The sequence below is a fragment of the Felis catus genome, chromosome B1 (genome assembly GCF_018350175.1).
Source record: "Felis catus isolate Fca126 chromosome B1, F.catus_Fca126_mat1.0, whole genome shotgun sequence".
NCBI classification, from domain to species: Eukaryota; Metazoa; Chordata; class Mammalia; order Carnivora; family Felidae; genus Felis; species Felis catus.
Window position 1 is genome coordinate 119,694,509 of NC_058371.1, and position 18,593 is coordinate 119,713,101.

The window sequence follows — 18,593 nt, forward strand, 5'->3', positions numbered from 1 at the left end:
GAAACTGCAAGAAACAAAATTTGTAAGCTATTAAAGTCATGTTCATTAATTAATTGATTTAGGATTTGTATCTCCATCTTCTAAATAACGTTAATAGGAATCATTTCTTGAGTGAGTATTATGTGCCAGGTAACATGCTAGGCACTTAATTGTTTTGTCTCATTTACTTTTTATGGCAATTATTCAAAGTAGGGTTTATTTTCTATGTATTCGAACTGTTTCAGTTTCAAATGATGGGAATCAAACACAAATTATGCGTGCAGAAAGGAGAGTTTATTGGAAAGACAGTGGGCTGTCTAATGGAACAGCCAGGCTATCAGAAGAGTGAGAACCTAGGAACCATTAGGACTGTTAGAACTCCTTTGCCCTCTCCTCCTTCCTGTATCTTAGAGCCATTCTTTCACTGTGCGGTGACTCCTTCCATAGGTGGGAAACACAGCCACCAGCAACTCCTGAGATTTATGTCTTATAATTTCAGCCACTAGAAGGAAATTTAACCTGACTCTTTCAGCTCTAAATACAAAATTCCTGGCAAGTGTCTCCTTGGTCCGGCTTGCATTAGATGTCCACTTCTAGACTAATAGAGTTGGGCCCCTTGTATGACTGCCAGGGCGTATGGATGGAGTAGAGGAGTGTTGAGGAAAAAGGGGTGCTCGGGTAACAGTGTCATTTGTGTTCATAATCATTCTCATTTGACAGATGAAGAAAATGGGACTTTAGATGTTGAATAACTTCTGCAGGGTCACTCAGCTAGTAAATAGTAGATCCAGAAGCTACAAAGTTAAACATAATGTAGAAAAGAAACATTGAATCAAGGAAAGTCTGCTAGGAAAAAAACAAGTAGAAAAAAGATATCTGGAAGAGGTTATTATGGCAAAGGACCTGAGTTTCCTTCTGGAAAGAAAACATGATCCATCATATACTTTGCCCCACCTGATTAAGGAAAATCTCAAGTGTGTTTGAAGAGGCAGTTTTGTGTTAGCACTAAACTAAGAGAGGAAATTATTTCATGCAATGTAATGAATGATGTTTTCAGCCAAGATTTTGCAAAGAATATGAAATGTTCAAGTAGATAATTTCTCACAATAATTATAGCTAACATTTATTAATGCTCAGGGACTCTGCCTAGAATTTTAAGTGAATGGCCTCCTTGGACCCTCATCATAGTCTAGGAGATAGAAACTGTCATAATTCAGGGATTGTAGCTTAGAAAGGTTAAATAACCACCCCAAGGACACACAGCTCCTGCGTGGCAAAGCCTGGATCAGGATTGAGGCCATCTGATGTGGAAGCCTGCACTCTTGCTGGATTGCCTTCCTCAGGTCGCAAATTCTCTACTAGAATCAAGATGATGACATTAACTCTTGACTTGATAAATATTAATTTTCTTAGAGGAAGAAGATAATTTGACCCTAGGCTGTTGCTTTCTGAGGGCAAATAAATTGAACTGCTCGAAAGTTTGATTTTAGTTTTAAAGTTTTTGGGATCCTGATTTATGATTTACTATGGCCAGAAGACATGTTTGTATAAATATTAGCACCCTGACAAAAATGGGATCCTACACATGATCCTGTTTCACATAATTTAGAAATACCAGTTGAAAAGTTATTCTTACTCTATTTCTGGTAGTGCTAGTACACAGGATTTCAATCATTTACTCAATAAACATTTATTGAGTACCTGCTCACTGTCCTGGGCCCTGGGGTTTCAGAAGCAAATGAATTCTTGTGAAGCCATTGTTTATTTAGTAGACAATATAGAAAAGAGTAGAACAAGAAAATTTCATGTAGCAATACTTTGGTGAAAATATAGTATGGTGATGTGGGGTGACACGTGGGGGCTTCTTTGATCAACAGAGGTCCCTCCACAGATCAGCAGAGAATTGGATAATGAGAAAGAAGAACCAGCTATGCAAATATCTGAGAAAAAACTGTTCTAAAATCTTTGAGAGTGGTCAAATGGGTTATATACAAGGGAACTGGAATTGAAATGGTATTGGACTTCTGATACCAATTCTGGAGACCAGTGGCACTATTCCTTTGGTATTCTGAATAGAAACAACTGTGGAATTGTAAACCAAGGTAAACTACCAATCTAGTGAGAGGGTGTAATGAAGCTAGGATTCTGGAAATATACTTCCAGGAATTAGAAGTCCAACTCCAGTCAGAGAAGATGTGTTCCAGGATGACAGCCATGCACCAGGCTTTGAGATGAGCCATGCAAATAGTCCTGACACTAATTTCTTATGGGGACTATTTTCTGGCCATCTGGTTGAAGGTATAGTCTTAAATGAAGATAGACTTAAGTACTGAGTAATGTCTATTATTTTCAATTTTCTTTTTTAAAAATGTATTTATTTATTTTGAGAGAGAGAGTGCCAGCATGGGTAGAGGCAGAGAGAGGTGGGGGAGGAGAGAGAGAATCCCAGGCATACTCTGCACTGACAGCTCAATTCCATGAACCATGAGATCCTGACCTGAGCCGAAATCAAGAGTCAGTCGCTTAACCGCTTGAGCCACCTAGGAGCCTCATTATTTTCAGTTTTCTTTTTATATTGCATTAAAAAAATCCTAGAGGGGAAAACCAGCAGCAACCGCTTTGACCTCAGCCACAGCACTTTCTTACTAGACATGTCTCTAGAGGAAAGGGAAGAAAAGCAAAAATGAGCTATTGGGACTTTATTAAGATTAAAATCTTCTGCACAGGGAAGGAAACAATCAACAAGAGTAAAAGGCAACTGACAGAATGGGAGAAGGTATTTGCAAATGACATGTTGGATAAAGTGTTACTATCCAAAATCTATGGAGAACTTATCAACCTCAACACTCAAAAAACAAATAATCCAGTGAAGAAATGGGCAGAACACATGAACAGACACTTTTCCAAAGAAGTCATAGAGATGGCTTACAGACACATGAAAAGATATTCAGCATCACTTAGCATCAGGGAAATATAAATCAAAACCACAGTGAGATACCACCTCACACCTGTCAGAATGGCTAAAACTAACAAGTCAGGAAACAACAGATGCTGGCAAAGATGTGGAGAAAGGGCAATACTTTTACATTGTTGGTGGGAATGCAAACTGGTGCAGCCACTCTGGAAAACAGTCTGGAGGTTCTTCAAAAAATTAAAAATAGAACCAGCAATTGCACTACTCGGTATTTATCCAAAGGATACAAAAATGGTGATTTGAAGGGGCACATGCACTCCAGTCTTTGGCAGCACTATCAACAATAGCCAAATTATAGAAAGACCCTAAATGCCCATCAACTGATGAATGGATAAAGAAGAAGTGGTGTGTGTGTGTGTGTGTGTGTGTGTGTGTGTGTGTATGTGTGTATGTAAACGGAATATTACTTGATGATCAAAAAGAATGCAATCTTGCCATTTGCAACAACATGGATAGAACTAGAGTGTATTATGCTAGTGAAATAGGTCAGTCAGAGAAAGACAAATATCTTATGATTTCATTCATATGTGGAATTTAAGAAACAGAACAGATGAACATAGGGAAAGAGAAGGAAAAATAAGATAGAGACAGAGAAGTAGGTGAATCATAAGAGACTCTTACATAGAGAACAAACTGAGGGTTGCTGGAGGGGAGGTGAGTGGGGAGATGGGCTAGATGGGTGATGGGCATTCAGGAGGGCACTTGTGATGACCACTGGGTGCCATATGTAAGTGATGAATCACTAAATTCTGTTCTTGAAACCAATACTACACTATATGTTAAGTAACTTGGATTTAAATAAATAAAAATAAAATAAAATTGCTTTTAAAACACACACACAACAGGTGCCTGGGTGGCTCAGTCGGTTAAGTGTCTGACTTTGACTCAAGTCATGGTCTCGTGGTTCACGAATTTGAGCCCTGTGTCGAGCCCTGTGCTGACAGTTCAGAGCCTGGAACCTGCTTTGGATTCTGTGTCTCCTTCTCTCTCTGCCCCTCCCTGGCTTGTGCTCTCTCTCTCTCTCCTTCTAAAATAAAAACATTAACAAAATAAAATAAATAAAACACACACACACAAAATTGAAAGCAGTAGAATTTTAGAAATACTCAAAGAGCTAAGATATTGCTTTAAGAGATAAGAGTAATATATATGATAGTGATTTTAATAATAAAATTAAAATATTTTCTAATTTGGGGCACCTGGGTGGCTCAATCAGTTAAGCAGTCGACTTCAGCTCAGGTCACGATGTCACGGTTTATGGGTTTGAGCCCCACGTCAAGCTCTGTGCTGACACCTCAGAGCCTGAAGCCTGCTTTGGATCCTGTGTCTCCCTCTCTCTCTGCCCTTCCCCCGCTCACCCTTTGTTTCTGTCTCTCTCTTAAAAATAAACAAACGTTAAAAACATTTTTTAAAACATTTTCTAACTTTTTAAAATGTTTATTTATTTTTGAGAGAGAGGAAGTGGGGAAGGGGCAGAGATGAGAGAGAAAATCCAAGCAGGCTCTCAGCACAGAGCCTGATGCGGGGCCGGATCCTACGATGGTGAGATCAGGACCCAAGCTGATATCAAGAGTTGGATGCTTAACCAACTGAGCCACCCAGCTGCCCCTCTAATTTTTATATGATAAAAAGGATTTAACCTATACGACCCCATTGGAATAACAGGACATGGAAAATTCATGGTTCATTTCTGAGTCCAAGTATTCATTGCCTTAAGAATTTTGTTGATGATTCTTGTTGCTATTGCTTCAATGAAGTTTTTTTTTCCAAATTGAAAATAATAAGAAACTAAGAGTGAGTTAAGAAAGGTAGTCTAATTTGACATTCTATCAATAGAAAGTAAATTATATGACAATCTAGATAATAGTGTGATTCTAGATTTTGCTAGAATATAGGAAGAACAAAAGCATTGTTACAGAATAATTAAAATGCATGTCTTAGGGACGTCTTTATAAATATCCATCCCAACAATTCTGGTCCATCATAGAATACTCAGCTATGCAATTTAGTTGCCTTTGGTATTTTGTCTGTGTTCAGTCATATAAAACTAGAGCTTTACACGTTTAAAAAAATGTATTGGCATGAAAGTATATTTATTACAGTAAGAGGATACAGTTTATTAGCTTGATTATAACTTTATCTTTAAAATTTTTTAACATTTATTCATTTTTGAGAGGCAGAGAGAGGCAGAGTGTGAGTGGGGGAGGGGCAGAGAGAGAGAGAGGGAGACACAGAATCTGAAATGGGCTCCAGTCTCTGAGCTGTCAGCACAGAGTCCGACGCGGGGCTCGACCCCAGGAACCGTGAGATCATGACCTGGGCTGAAGTTGGACGCTTAGCCGACTGAGCCACCCCGGCTCCCCAGTAACTTTTAAATATTTAGACAAATTAGTAAGACTTCCTTAGTACCCTTGCTTCAGATCCTGTAAATGTTAGGCACCATAATCCATGTAATGCACAGGTGTATGTGTGTGTGCCTTATTCAGTTATTGCCACTAGGTGATGTTTCACAGCTCTCCCAGTGACACTTGTTGCTTTTTTCTTTTCTCTTTCTATTATATAACCCTGTGAAATCATGTAAGTATCTGTACAGCCAGATGAGTCTTTTCCCTGGGAATCTATAGCTTTACAAGGACTGTATTTGCTAGGTGTTGACTTCCTAGTAATGTCAGGTACTCTGGAGAGTGTTAGCTTTTTCTGGGCCGCTAGAGGGACCATGTGACTTATTTCTCCTGTAGTCTGTAATCAGTCTTTTTTCTAAAGGAAACCTTTTGTGCTTTTATTGGGGAATTGATGCCAATAAAGACAAAGGGATTAGTCACCTTTTTTTCCCCTAATAAAAGAACAATTATTATCAGCCATTTTTAGAAGTTAACTATGGTGAATTTTATGTTTAAAATTGAGGTGCAAAAGGGGTGCCTGGGTGGCTCAGTCGGTTAAGCATCTGACTCTTGATTTCAGCTCAGGTCATGATTCGTGAGTGTGAGCCCCACATTGGGCTCTGTGCTGGTAGTGCAGAGCCTGCTTGGGATTCTCTCTCCCTCTCTCTGTTCCTCCCCACTTGCGCTGTCTCTGTCATTCTCTTTCTGTAAATAAGTAAATAAATAAATAAATAAATACTTTAAAAAACTGAGGTGCAATGAAGTAGAATTTAGCTGCAAAGTGTGGTGATGATAGAGGCACTTACTTTGTCAATAACTGACATGAAGCGATAATCTCCAAATTGAGAGATTACATTTTTGAGGTGCTTGGGTCTTCATGTGAGTCCAGTAGATGTTAAATACACCTAATTCATTCATCAAGTATTTACTGAGTGCCTAATATGTGCTTGGCACTATTCTAAGTACTGAGTATACATCAATAGGATAGAATAAACTTTCTGCCCTTTCATAACCTAACTGAAATATACCAGAATGTGGAAAGCATTCTTCTTTTTAAAAGTAAACTCCAGGGGTGCCTGGGTGGCTCAGTCGGTTGAGCGTCCGACTTCAGCTCAGGTCATGATCTCACGGTTCGTGAGTTCGAGCCCTGCGTCAGGCTCTGGGCTGACAGCTCAGAGCCTGGAGCCTGCTTCTGATTCTGTGACCCCCTCTCTCTCTCTGCCACTCCCCCATTCATGCTCTGTCTCTCTCTGTCTCAAAAATAAATAAACATTAAAAAAAAAAGTAAACTCCACACTACACGTGGGGCTCGAACTCACAACCCCAAGATCAAGAGTTGTGTGCTCTACTGACTGAGCCAGCCAGCACCCCTATGTTCTTTTTTTTAAAGTATGAGATAGAAAAAAAAAAAAAACTGATGAGAAGCCCTGTCTATATGTGTGGGGCTTATATAGGTCTTTTCTCTTGGGTTCTTGGTTTTTCCCCATTCCTGCCCAGAGGTGGGAAGGCAGGTGTGCATTCCTGGCTGTCCATGTTGGGAGTTGTGTGGGAACAGAAGGGGACTGGGCACTGGGCCTATCTGACTTCATACCCCTGTCTTCAGCACCACACTTCATTTCAGCTTTCAGTTTTCTTTGGGTCCTTAAAGGAAAGGTCTCTCTGGTTCAATTTTCTCAAAGTCTGAGTCTCTAGTCATCATTTGGGGTGGTTGCCTTGATGCATGGTCTTGGGAGCAAAGATCTGGCGTTCTGATTGCTCCCTTAATAAACTTACAGTGAATTCTCTTCTTTTCCCTTTTAATGTTTATTTATTTGAGAGACAGAAAGAGAGAGAGAGAATCCCAAGCAGGTTCTATGCTGTCAGCACAGAGCGTGGCTCAGGGCTCTATCCCATGAACCGTGAGATCATGACCTGAGCTGAAATTCAGAGCTGGGCGCTTAACCAACTGAGCCACCCAGGTGCCCCTGAATTCTCTTATTTTTAGTTCCACTCTTCTTCCATCACCTTGAGAAGTACTTGGTGCCTCCATTCCCTAAAGTTCTCTGAGATTCTTGGCCCCACATCACCTTGTTTCTTGTTGACTTTTTTCTTGTATGAAGTCAGTTAGAATGATCCTCCACTTTTCATCTTCCAAAATAAATATCTCAATGTTGTCATATCATCTGCCATGCTTTCTGTCCTGTGACATTATGACCCTTTTATTTCTTTATTTTAAGGAGTTTCAGGAGGGACTACAGATATATATATATATATATATATATATATATATATATATATATACACATATATATATATATATATATATCCATTCTGCTGTATTTCACTCAAAGCCTACTGATTGTTTAAAATCACAATATTTGAAGTCATACAGAGAAATATAGGTACCATATGTTTTCACTCTTATGTGGATCCTCAGAAACTTAACAGAAGACCACGAGGGAGGGGAAGGAATTAAAAAAAAAAGTTAGAGAGAGAGGGAGCCAAACCATAAGAGGCTCTTAAAAACTGAGAACAAACTGAAGGTTGATGGGGGTGGGAGGGAGGGGAGGGTGGGTGATGGGTATTGAGGAGGGCACCTGTTGGGATGAGCACTGGGTGTTGTATGGAAACCAATTTGACAATAAATTTCATATTAAAAAAAATAAAATCACAATATTTGGAAAACAGAAAATAGTTTCTTCCCTATATGTGGTTATATCAGGCACTAGTTAAAACTGAAAACTGTGTAAGTAATAAGATTATGTAAGAAGTTATATTCATATTTCTTGATTGACTGGTATTTATGGAAAAGCAGATGATGTCCCTGGACAGTAGTGAAGAGGAGTTCTGGGTAGGGATCCAACATCAGGAAAATTTGCGCTCACTGGATCTCAACACTTCCTTGCCCTGCAGGCCATTTTATTTGGCTCTAGTCTTTGTGCTAGAAAGTCACAAAACTTGATACCTGATTCCTCTCTGAATTTAGCCCACTTTTCTAATACTAACTACATTTTTATTCATTTCTAGTGAACCTTTTCAAATTTTTAAGAATATCTGTTCTAAAATCTTCTCATTACTCTGCAAAATACCCCCTCCTACCTTTGCTTCTTTAGTGAGATGGAGATCGTTATTTGGAATCTGTGAACTTGGCTGTCTCATGTCATCTCTTATGTCCTGAAAACTAATCTGTCTCCTTATCTGCTTTCCACCTTCATATTTGTGTCAGGACTTGTATCCTTTCTCTCTCTGTCTTTTTTTTTTTTTTCTTTAAGTTTTTTTTTTTTTTTTTAAGTTTATTTTGAGAGAGAGAGGGAGGGAGAGAGAGAATTCCAAGCAGGCTCTGGGCTGTCAGCGCAGAGCCTGACATGGGGCTCAGTCTCACGAACCATGAGATCATGACCTGAGCCGAAATCAAGAGTCCGATGTGGACGCTTAACCGACCAGGCCACCCACCCAGACATCCCTCCTTTCTCTTTTTAAAGCAAGTTCCTCCAAATGTGATCATCTTTCCCATGGCTTTTTCCTGTTTCCATTTATCTTTCCTGAATCTCTACTTCTCCCCATGTCTACAAACATGGGTTCAGGTCTTTTTACCTTATTCTTTCTTCCTGACTCTGCTACTCCCTAAGAGTTTTCAACCCTCCCTCTTCCCACACTGTCCAGCCTCTTGAAAAACTAATACCGAAGACTCTGTGTCAGATACTTTCTTAAGTACTTTATGTATATTAATTCATTTATTCCTTATAGAAACAACCCTATGAGGTCCATACAGTTATTATCTCCATGTTAACAATGTGGGAACTGATGTACAGAGACGTTAAGTAACTTAACCTAAGTCACACAGGTATTAGGTTAGGATTAAACCCAGAGACCCTGATCATAGGCCCATCTGTTAACCCTTACCCTGTGCTACCCTGCCCATTATTTTCACTTGCTAACTAGTCTTTATGTGTGCTTTCCTCTTTTTAATCATTTCCTCAAATATTTAATCATGTCTGATTTAAAAAAAATTACTACCTGTTCTCTGAAATTTCTTATTGGGTGATACAAGTGATTTTTCTAAGTGTCACACTAAATTATTTTTATAAATGTTTATTTTTAGGGAGAGAGAGAGTGAGAGGGGTGGTGCAGAGAGAGGGAGAGAGAGAGAGAGAATTCCAAGCAGGCTCCACTCTGTCAGCGCAGAGCTTGATGCGGGGCTCGAACTCATGAACTGTGAGATCATGACCTGAGCCGAAATCCAGAGTTAAATGCTTAACCGACTAAGCCACTCGGGGGACCCCACACACCACATTCTTAACATGCATTCTCATTCTTTTTGAGACATACCTGTAGTTTAGCACATACTTGAGTACTTCTTATTGGCTGGATGCTAGGAATATAAAGGCAGGTTCTTCACCGAAAGCCATTCCTTCCCTCTTGGAATGGCTTCTTAGGTGGCTTCTGTGATGCTGTAATAATAACCTTCACCTGTCACGTTAGCTACTACTTCCCTGGTGTTGTCTCTGAATCTCCTTTCCCTTGCAGGGCGACTGGATGTGGAGGAGGAAGCAAGGGTTGTGGCGTTACACAGGGCCTATGTTCACGTCTCAGCAGTAAAATGTTAGTTGTATGATTTGGGGAAAATCAATTAATGTCTCAGAGCCTTTGTTTGCTCTTCTGTTAAATGATGAGCAAAAATCCTTAAGCTAATGATTTTTTTTTTTTTTTGGAAAATTAAATAATTTGTTGCGGGTTACTTATGTAATGGTGTGTCTGATACATTGTATGCATATGATAAATACATATTTCTCTTCTTCCATTTGCCAGTTTTTATCTTTCTTTAGTTTTTAATCATAGCGATCTCATCAAATCCTATCAACTGAATCTTCATTCCTCCAGGAATAACTTCTAAATCTATATGCTTCATTATTTACACAACATCCTTTACAAGAGGGCTTTTTGTACTAAGCCACAAAGGCTTTTGAGTCTCTTTGTATTTTTCCACTGGGAAATGCACTGAAACAGAGAGTAACACATTGAGAGGATAAAATACAAAATTTCACGGTTTCTTATCTCCTTTATTTACCTTTTTTACAATTTGAGTACTTTTCCTAAAAACTAAAGTTTGATTTTTAAAACTTGAAGGCTATCTGGTAATAAAGACAACCTTCCGAATGTAAATGCTTGCGAGTCTGACATTGACTTTCTGTTAGACTAAAAGAATTTGAAACATTTACTCTTACTTAATGAAACAAAACTTTAAAGTCTAATTTAATTTTCCATTTGAATGATATTATCAGTTTTTGTGGCCCAGATTCTCTATCAGAGTTGTTCAGCTATGCACTTCTAAGTGCATTTCTGTCACACTCTGACACATTCAGTTCAGTTGAAAAGACATTCCTAAAGATGTCCCTAAGGGAAATCCCTAAGGAGGGACTTAGGGTTATCTGCTATGACTCCTTAAATTAACCAATCATTTGGGCAACTAGGACATCCCTGACTTCACGCAGGGAGGCTGGTGTTACCACTGACGCATTATATCTTAATGAAAGAACTTTGGTACTACAAACTACTAGACAGGTGGGAGAATCCAATAGTTAATGTATATGAAAGTGCTTTTCAAGGTAGTCAAATCTGTACTATTCTGTCTATTTGCTTAAGGACACACAGTTGCTTAAGGGTTTCAGTCAGGGACCGCTACGATATCCAAATGAAAGGGGAAGATATTAGCTAATCTCCTGATAAACATTATATGGTTACTATTTCTGTGGAGTTTAAAATTTTAATCAATTGATATATACTATCAGGTCCATGCAAACACAAAGTGTTATGAACTTTGACTCTTGTGTATAATTTGTAGACTTTTAGGGCATTCTTTCCCCTCTGTATATAGGTACATACACATCCTATTTAATTTCTGTTGAATGAATAAATATCTGAGAGTAAAAAAGAAAAGAGAAAAGATATTCAAAGACAAGACTTCCCACGAAAAATCTTTTCAGTCTCCCTAGAAATTGACATAGATATGTTGACTAATTCCTATCCTATTATTCCTATCCAAAGAATCTTTTAAAATATCCTCAAAGGATCCTACTCAGAGTAGACAGAAGCTTTTTATGAGTTATCAGGATAAGATGCCAAAAATGTTTTGGTTTTGAACTTGATTTATAAAATGCAGAGTAAGATAAAAAACAATTCTGTTTGATGTTGGTGGGAAAGAGGGAAAGACAAATATGATAAAAGTTCCAGTAGTATTGGTCAGTCTTGGCAAGAATTGGGTCTTCTAGGCTTGAAAGACCAAAAATGAGCATATGAGCCTGGGTTATAGAAAAAATTATTGTGTGATTGACCCAAATTAGGCAGTTAGGAAGAGATGCTTGGAAGAGAGCTGGGTGGGGGTGGGACAGCAGAAAGGAGGAAAGATGATTAAATTTTCTCTAAATAAACATTTTTATTGAGACAAAACATACAGAAAAGTAGATAGGTCATCATTGTACAGTTCTATGAAGTTAAAAAAATTGTTTTTAATGTTTATTTATTTTTGAGACAGAGAGAGACAGAACATGAACAGGGGAGGGGCAGAGAGAGAGGGAGACACAGAATCTGAAGCAGGCTCCAGGCTCTGAGCTGTCAGCACAGAGCCCGACGTAGGGCTCGAACCCACAAACTGTGAGATCATGACCTGAGCCGAAGTCGGAAGCTCAACCGACTGAGCCACCCAGGCGCCCCTCTGTGAAGTTTTACAAAGTAAATTTGTTCCTGGAACCACTACCTATACCATGAAACAGGATATCACTGGCAATTCAGAACCCTTTTTTTTCTTTCTCTTGTGGTTATACCTTTCCATCCGAAGGAAACTGCTCCTATGAGCTCTAATGTCATATAGGAGTTTTTCATAGAGTATGTAATCTTTTGTATCTGGCTTCTTTTGCTCAATAGCATTTTTGTGAAGCTCATTTATATTGTTGCTTGAATAGTGGTTCATTCATTTTCACTGCTTTATAGAATTCTATCATATGCATACATGAATTGTATCAGTATCATCATGAATTTAACCTTACCATATCTATTCATGCTCTTATATTTTTATTATGTATCTATATATCCACAAGTAATGTATTTCTCATTTTTAAAACTGAGAAAAAGAGTATTTTGGACATTTCATTGTGCAACTTCCTTTTTTTTGCCCAGATTTTAGTACTTCTATTTCCACTTCATTCATTTTAACTGCGTGATGTTACCGCTCCTTGTTGATCCATTTCCTCTCACGTTGCGTTTTTCTCTTTTAGCTTTTTGCTATAACAACAATGCTGCAATGTGCATTCTTATCCATGTCTCATTGTGCCTGGGTGTAGAGTTTGTCTAGGGCTGAGGTGCATGCTAGTGGCATTTCGTGTAGAACAATTCTTTGTGTTAAAGCACCCTGTGCATTGAAGGATATTAAACATTTAAGGCTCTCGGGGTGCTATTTGTCAGACATAGCACTCCAGTCCTTAATGACAATGGAAAAATCGTCCCCATTACCTTCACACTTCTAAATGCCCTTGGATGACATTCTGATTCAGAATCATTGACCTAGAGCTTTCTTCAACTGCAACTTTGTGAGACAAGAAAATGATTTAAAAATGACTGTTTTCTCTCATCTTTTGAGGATGGTACAGAGTATCATTCTACATACACAGAAGAGAAAATAATTTATTAGACATGATGGATACCTTAAGGCATTAAGACTTGATTGTCTTGCAGAACCTCTGTGAGAAAGATTGGGGTATATAGCTAAACTCAGAAGAAATGGGTCATAGGGTATGCTCACAGATAATTTTACTGAATAGCAATAAATTGCTCGCCAAACTATTATGCTTTTTACATTCTTGTCAACAGCAGAAGAGAGTTCACATTTTCTTTAGCAATACTTAAAAAAATTTATTGCTGGAGCACCTGGGTGGCTCAGTAGGTTGAGCATCTGACTCTTGATTTCAGCTCAGGTCATGATCCCAGGGTCCTGGGATTGAGCCCCACAATGGGCTCTGTGCTGATTGTGGAGCCTGTTTGAGATTTTCCCTTTCTACCTCTCTCTTTGTCTCACTCTGCTCTTCTTCCCTACTCATGCAGCCCCCCTCTAAAAATTAACTAAGTAAAAAAATTTATTGCCAATTTTAATGAGTTTAAAACGATGTCTTTTTGTGATTTTATGATTTGCCTTTGTATATTTCTGATTACTGGTGAAGTCGAGTGTCTCTTTATCTGTTTATTGATCATAAGCTTACTTTTGTGTTTCCTGTTCATCTATTTCCCGTACTTTTAGTTGAGTTTTTTTATTGATTTATATTAAAGAAAAAATTATTCTGATGCTTGTTAAAATGGTGAAGAGAACTTTAGTCCAGACTAGGGTCGACTCTGCAGAGGACAGGGATTGGACCCAACCTGGAATACAGCAAAGGCAGCTGAGGATTTGTAACCAATAAGCAGAGTGAAAGGGTCAGTGGATAGGAAATTGTTAAGAAGAGACATCACGGGTAGGGGAGTCCTTATAAAACTGATTTGACAGGATTCCTGCTACAACTGGACCCTGCAAGAACACACACAAAAGCCTAAGATTGAGGCCTCGTTGAGAAGAGGGCTCAGAGGAGCCTGACCAAAGCTTGATCAGAGAGTCTTTGTCATTTGTAGGAGTTTTACATATATTCCAGATCCTAATCTTCTTTGAGTAAATGGGCTACAAATATATTCTTGAAGTCTGTGATTTCTTTTTTCACTTAGTTTATATTTTGTTTTTAGAAAGTTTTAATTTTAATGCCAATACATTAATACTTTCTTCAGGCTTCTACATTGAGTTTTGTTTGAGAAACTTTCCCTTTGTCAAAGTAAAGAAGATATGTTTCCATACTTTAAAAAAAGTTTATTTATTTATTTTGAGAGAGAGACTGTGAGAGAGCATGCAAGGGAGAGGCAGAGGGAGAAAGAGAGAGAGAGAGAGAGGAAAAGAGAGAGAGAGAAAGAGAAAGAGAGAGAGAGAGAGAGAGAAAATCCTAAATAAGATCCATGCTGTTTGCACAGAATTTGACATGGGGCTGGATCTCAGGAACTGTGAGATCATGATCTGAACAGAAATCCAGAGATAGATGCTTAACCAACTGAGCCACCCAGGTGTCCCTTTCCATACTATTTACTAAAAGTTTTAAGTTTAATTTGTCATGTGGAATTTATTTTTGTATATGATATAAGAAAAAAATTTACTTTTTTTTCTGTATAGATAGGCATTTATCTTAGCTTCTTTTATTGAATAGATCATTTTTGTCTCTGCTATATATGATGTTTCTATTTATCAACATGTCTGTATGTGGGTTTTCTATTCTTTTTTGTTTATCTGTATATTAAAAAAGTTCCTGGCCTAATACCACATTACCTTAATTGTTATAGTTTTTAGTAAGCATTGAATTTTCTAAAATAAGACTCTGCACCCTGTTTTTTTTCGTTGAAAATTATCTTTGTTCTTCCATATCAATATGGTTTTTTTGGATTTTTATTGACATTGCATTGAACTGAGAGATCAATTGAGGGACAGCTGACATCTTTATAATATTTCAGATTTTTCTTGTTTTGTGATTTTCAGATATATTTATTCCTAATTATTTTGTAGCTTTGCAGGTATTCTAAGTGGTATCTTTTTCCTACTATATTTTCTTTTTATTTTTTAAAGATTTTTATTTTATTGTTATTTTTTAATGTTTATTTATTTTGAGAGAGCGAGACAGAGAGCACAAGTGGGGGAGGGTCAGAAAGAGAAGGAGAGAGAGAATCCCAAGCAGGCTCTGTGCTGCCCGTGCAGAGCCTGAAGTGGGGCTCAATTCCATGAACCATGAGATCATGACCTGAAATCAGGAGTTGGACAATTAACTGACTGAGCCACCCAGCAGCCCCTAGATATTTTTATTTTTAAGTAATTTCCACACCCAACGTGGGGCTCAAACTTAACAACTCCAAAATCAAGAGTCTCATGTTCTACCGACTGATCCAGCCAGGTGTTCCTCTACTATACTTTCTAATTGGCTATTGCTTGTATGCAGAAGTGATAGATTTTGAAAAGTAACTGTATCCTGTAGCATTGCTGAATTCTCTTACTATTTTTTGAGTTTTATTTGCTTACTTTTTTTTGATTTTGTATGTAAACATTGAAGAGCAAATAAGCACATTTTTTCCTTCTTTTCTATTTGTCCAAAGAACTCTTATTTTTCTTGCCTCATTACATTGGTAAGGATTCATGAGATAATGTTGAGTAGAAATTGTGATGGTTAGTATTATGTCTTTTTTCTTTTTAATTTTTTGACAATGATGTCTTTTTTTTAATAATTTTTTTTTCTTTTTAACGTTTATTTACTTTTGAGACAGAGAGAGACAGACATGAACGGGGGAGGGTCAGAGAGAGAGGGAGACACAGAATCTGAAACAGGCTCCAGGCTCTGAGCGGTCAGCACAGAGCCCGACGCAGGGCTTGAACTCATGGACCGCGAGATCATGACCTGAGCCGAAGTTGGATGCTTAACCAACTGAGCCACCCAGGCGCCCCTTATGTCTTGTTTTTGAGTTTGATGGGAATACTTTTAAATTCAGTAGGTTGCTTGCTTTAGTTTATTTTTTTAATAGATATTTTCAATTAGATTAAGAAAGTTCCTTCATATTCATAATTTACTAAATGTTGTTCTCAGTGTTAGATTTTATTGGATTTTTTTTCTTTTTCTATACTATAACCAAATATGGATTATCTATAATAGTGAATTTTTTTTTTGCTTTTAGAATTGAGGACTGTTCAATCAGGGTGAAAGACTAAATGAATAAATAAGTTATTTTTTCTCACAAAGATTGTGTCATTTCTAGACTACAGTGTTGTTCATTAGAGGTAATTGATTAGTAACTTTAAAAACTGCTTCATCAAAGAACTTGAGTCAGATGGATTTGAGTTTAAATTTGGATTCTGACAACTAATCAGGTTCCTTTACTTTTCTAAAACTTACTTCCTCTGTAAATTGAAAAAATGTCTACCAGTCATGATTATTACTAGGATTAAATGAAATATTTTAGAAGTAATAAATAAGCATAGGTATGCAGTAAATATTAAATCGTATTACTACTACTACCATGCTACCAAACATCACCATATTCCTGAGAAGCAATGGTGGGTTAAGTGAGGATAACAGTGGACAGGATTGTGTATGGACTCAAAGCCACAAAGTCCACTCTTTCAATGGCAGAATCGAGCCTCTCTTGACAGGGGATTTGGTAGACAGTTGTGGCATCACATGTCAGGTTTATAAGCACATGTCAACTGAAAAGAGGAGAGCATTTTATGCATATTATCTCTTGTGAAGATATGGTGGAAAACATTTTAAAGGTTTAAAAGTGGATGACATATTTCAACGCGGGGACCAATTTATAGCTAAGAGTTGTGTTAATGAAGGTTTCTAGAATAATGGAGGAGAACAGAGCTTTCATGGCAGTTTGCAGAGAACAAAACCACATAGCAAGTTTGAATAAAGGATCTGATGGCAGTTGAATTGAATTGTAATGTTGATTTGCTTACTTTTCAAAAAAAATATCCTAATGTCAAGGTTCATTAGGTGGACCACTTTGGTGGTCTGTTAGGTGCACTTTGGTGGACAGAGTCCTGTACATGAGGCAATGCTATCTACAGGAACATTAAAGAGAAAAAGTGGAAGAAAATGGCCAGGGTCTGGTGGGGGGGGTGGATGGGGTGGTGCTATGTTTCCAACTGTGAATAGAGGAAACCCTGTGGGTCCCCGGTATATAGTAGATTCTACTTGATATGATGTGTCTTTGTTTACATTGCCCAAGCACAGGGTAATGAATGAAAATAATAGATCAGCTTGCACAATAATGAGTTTATTTGAAGATGGAAAACTGGTGTGGGGTGGGAGAGAAAATTTTGGAAGAGTTTTTAAGAAAGAGGAGATTGGGAGGATCTGGCCTGATGACTGAAACTGTGAGGAGAAAAGACAGAGAGATATTAAAAGTGTGTGCTAGATAACTCTTTCCTCAGTGTTTTGGAAAAGGCTTTGGTAAATAATACATACATTTTCAATGCTTCTGAAGCCAGATATAGCTACTCTTGGAGGTATTATCCTGCAATGGGCTGTAAGAAGAGGAAAAGCTAGACTTGATAAGTAGAGAAAAAGGCTAGGAGAATGAGCTATTTCAGTGAAGCGAAAAACAAGATTTGGGAAATCCAAGGGAGATTTCATACAAGGAGGAAATTAGAGTGGACAGGTAAAGCTTGAAGATGCAGAATAGAATGGAAGTCACGGTAAGAATGTCTGTTGGAGCAAATTCCTAGAAAAGAAACAAAGAGGGACTTCGTAAACAGATGGAGCTGTTAATTATGAAAGGAGAGTTCTAAGATGGAATTCAATGTTGGAGCGATTTATATTCTGTTAGAATTCTATTCCAAGATGGAGTGGAAGGTGGAGAACGTGTCTGTGGTTAGAGGAGAAGGAGTATGTGTCAGATGGCTTCCATCTCAGGCAAAGGGGAAGTAGCAGTGAACGAGCGTGGGGTTGGGGAACAATGGAAAGGGTTTGGATTGGACTCTGTTGATATGGGGGAGGTGACTAGAGATCATAACAGATTGCTGGGCAGAAAGGCAGAATTCTCAGCCCTGAGCTTGTGTCTTTACTTTCAGGGTTGAACATGTTGAACTTTATAGCCCAGGGCCCACAGACGTGGGCACCACTCTGCACAGATGTGAGACAGAGAGAGCAATAGTCCATCTGGGTAGAGTTCCAGACTATTGCAGACAGAGAGAATGGCATGCCTGCTATCTTTAGAGGATGGAAAGTGCAAGGAACCAGGCCATCACATATGAAAGTAGCTTGCTCCTATGCTGAAGTTCCAGAAACATGATTTTGCATTCTCCTTCCTGGAAAGCTGTTTCTGCACAGTTTCTTTTCTCTAGTCTCTAAAACATAGTGTCAAGTACATGTCAGATTTCTATTACTTGTCACTCCTGAATAATTGACAGCAGTGATGGTGATGGTGGTAGTTGGCGTGTGACGACGGTGGTACCCAGCACGTGCAGGGAATATAATCAGTACTTAACAAACACTATTCATGCACAACCTTGATTGGTAGGCGGGATTATGTCCATTTCACAGATGAGGAAACTGAGTTTCAGAGAGGTCAGGATTAATTTGAACTTAGAGCAGTCATATGCAGAGTGCTTTTAACACAGCTAAGTTACTTCCCGATTTGCATGCTTCTCATCAGCTAAAATGAATACTTTTTTT

General features: G+C 38.2%; 1 protein-coding gene across 3 annotated transcripts in view; it reads left to right on the forward strand.

The window, feature by feature from the left end:
* SLC39A8 (solute carrier family 39 member 8) overlaps positions 1-18,593 on the forward strand; it is an 80,036-nt gene that overhangs the window by 37,937 nt on the left and 23,506 nt on the right. The window lies entirely within an intron of this gene.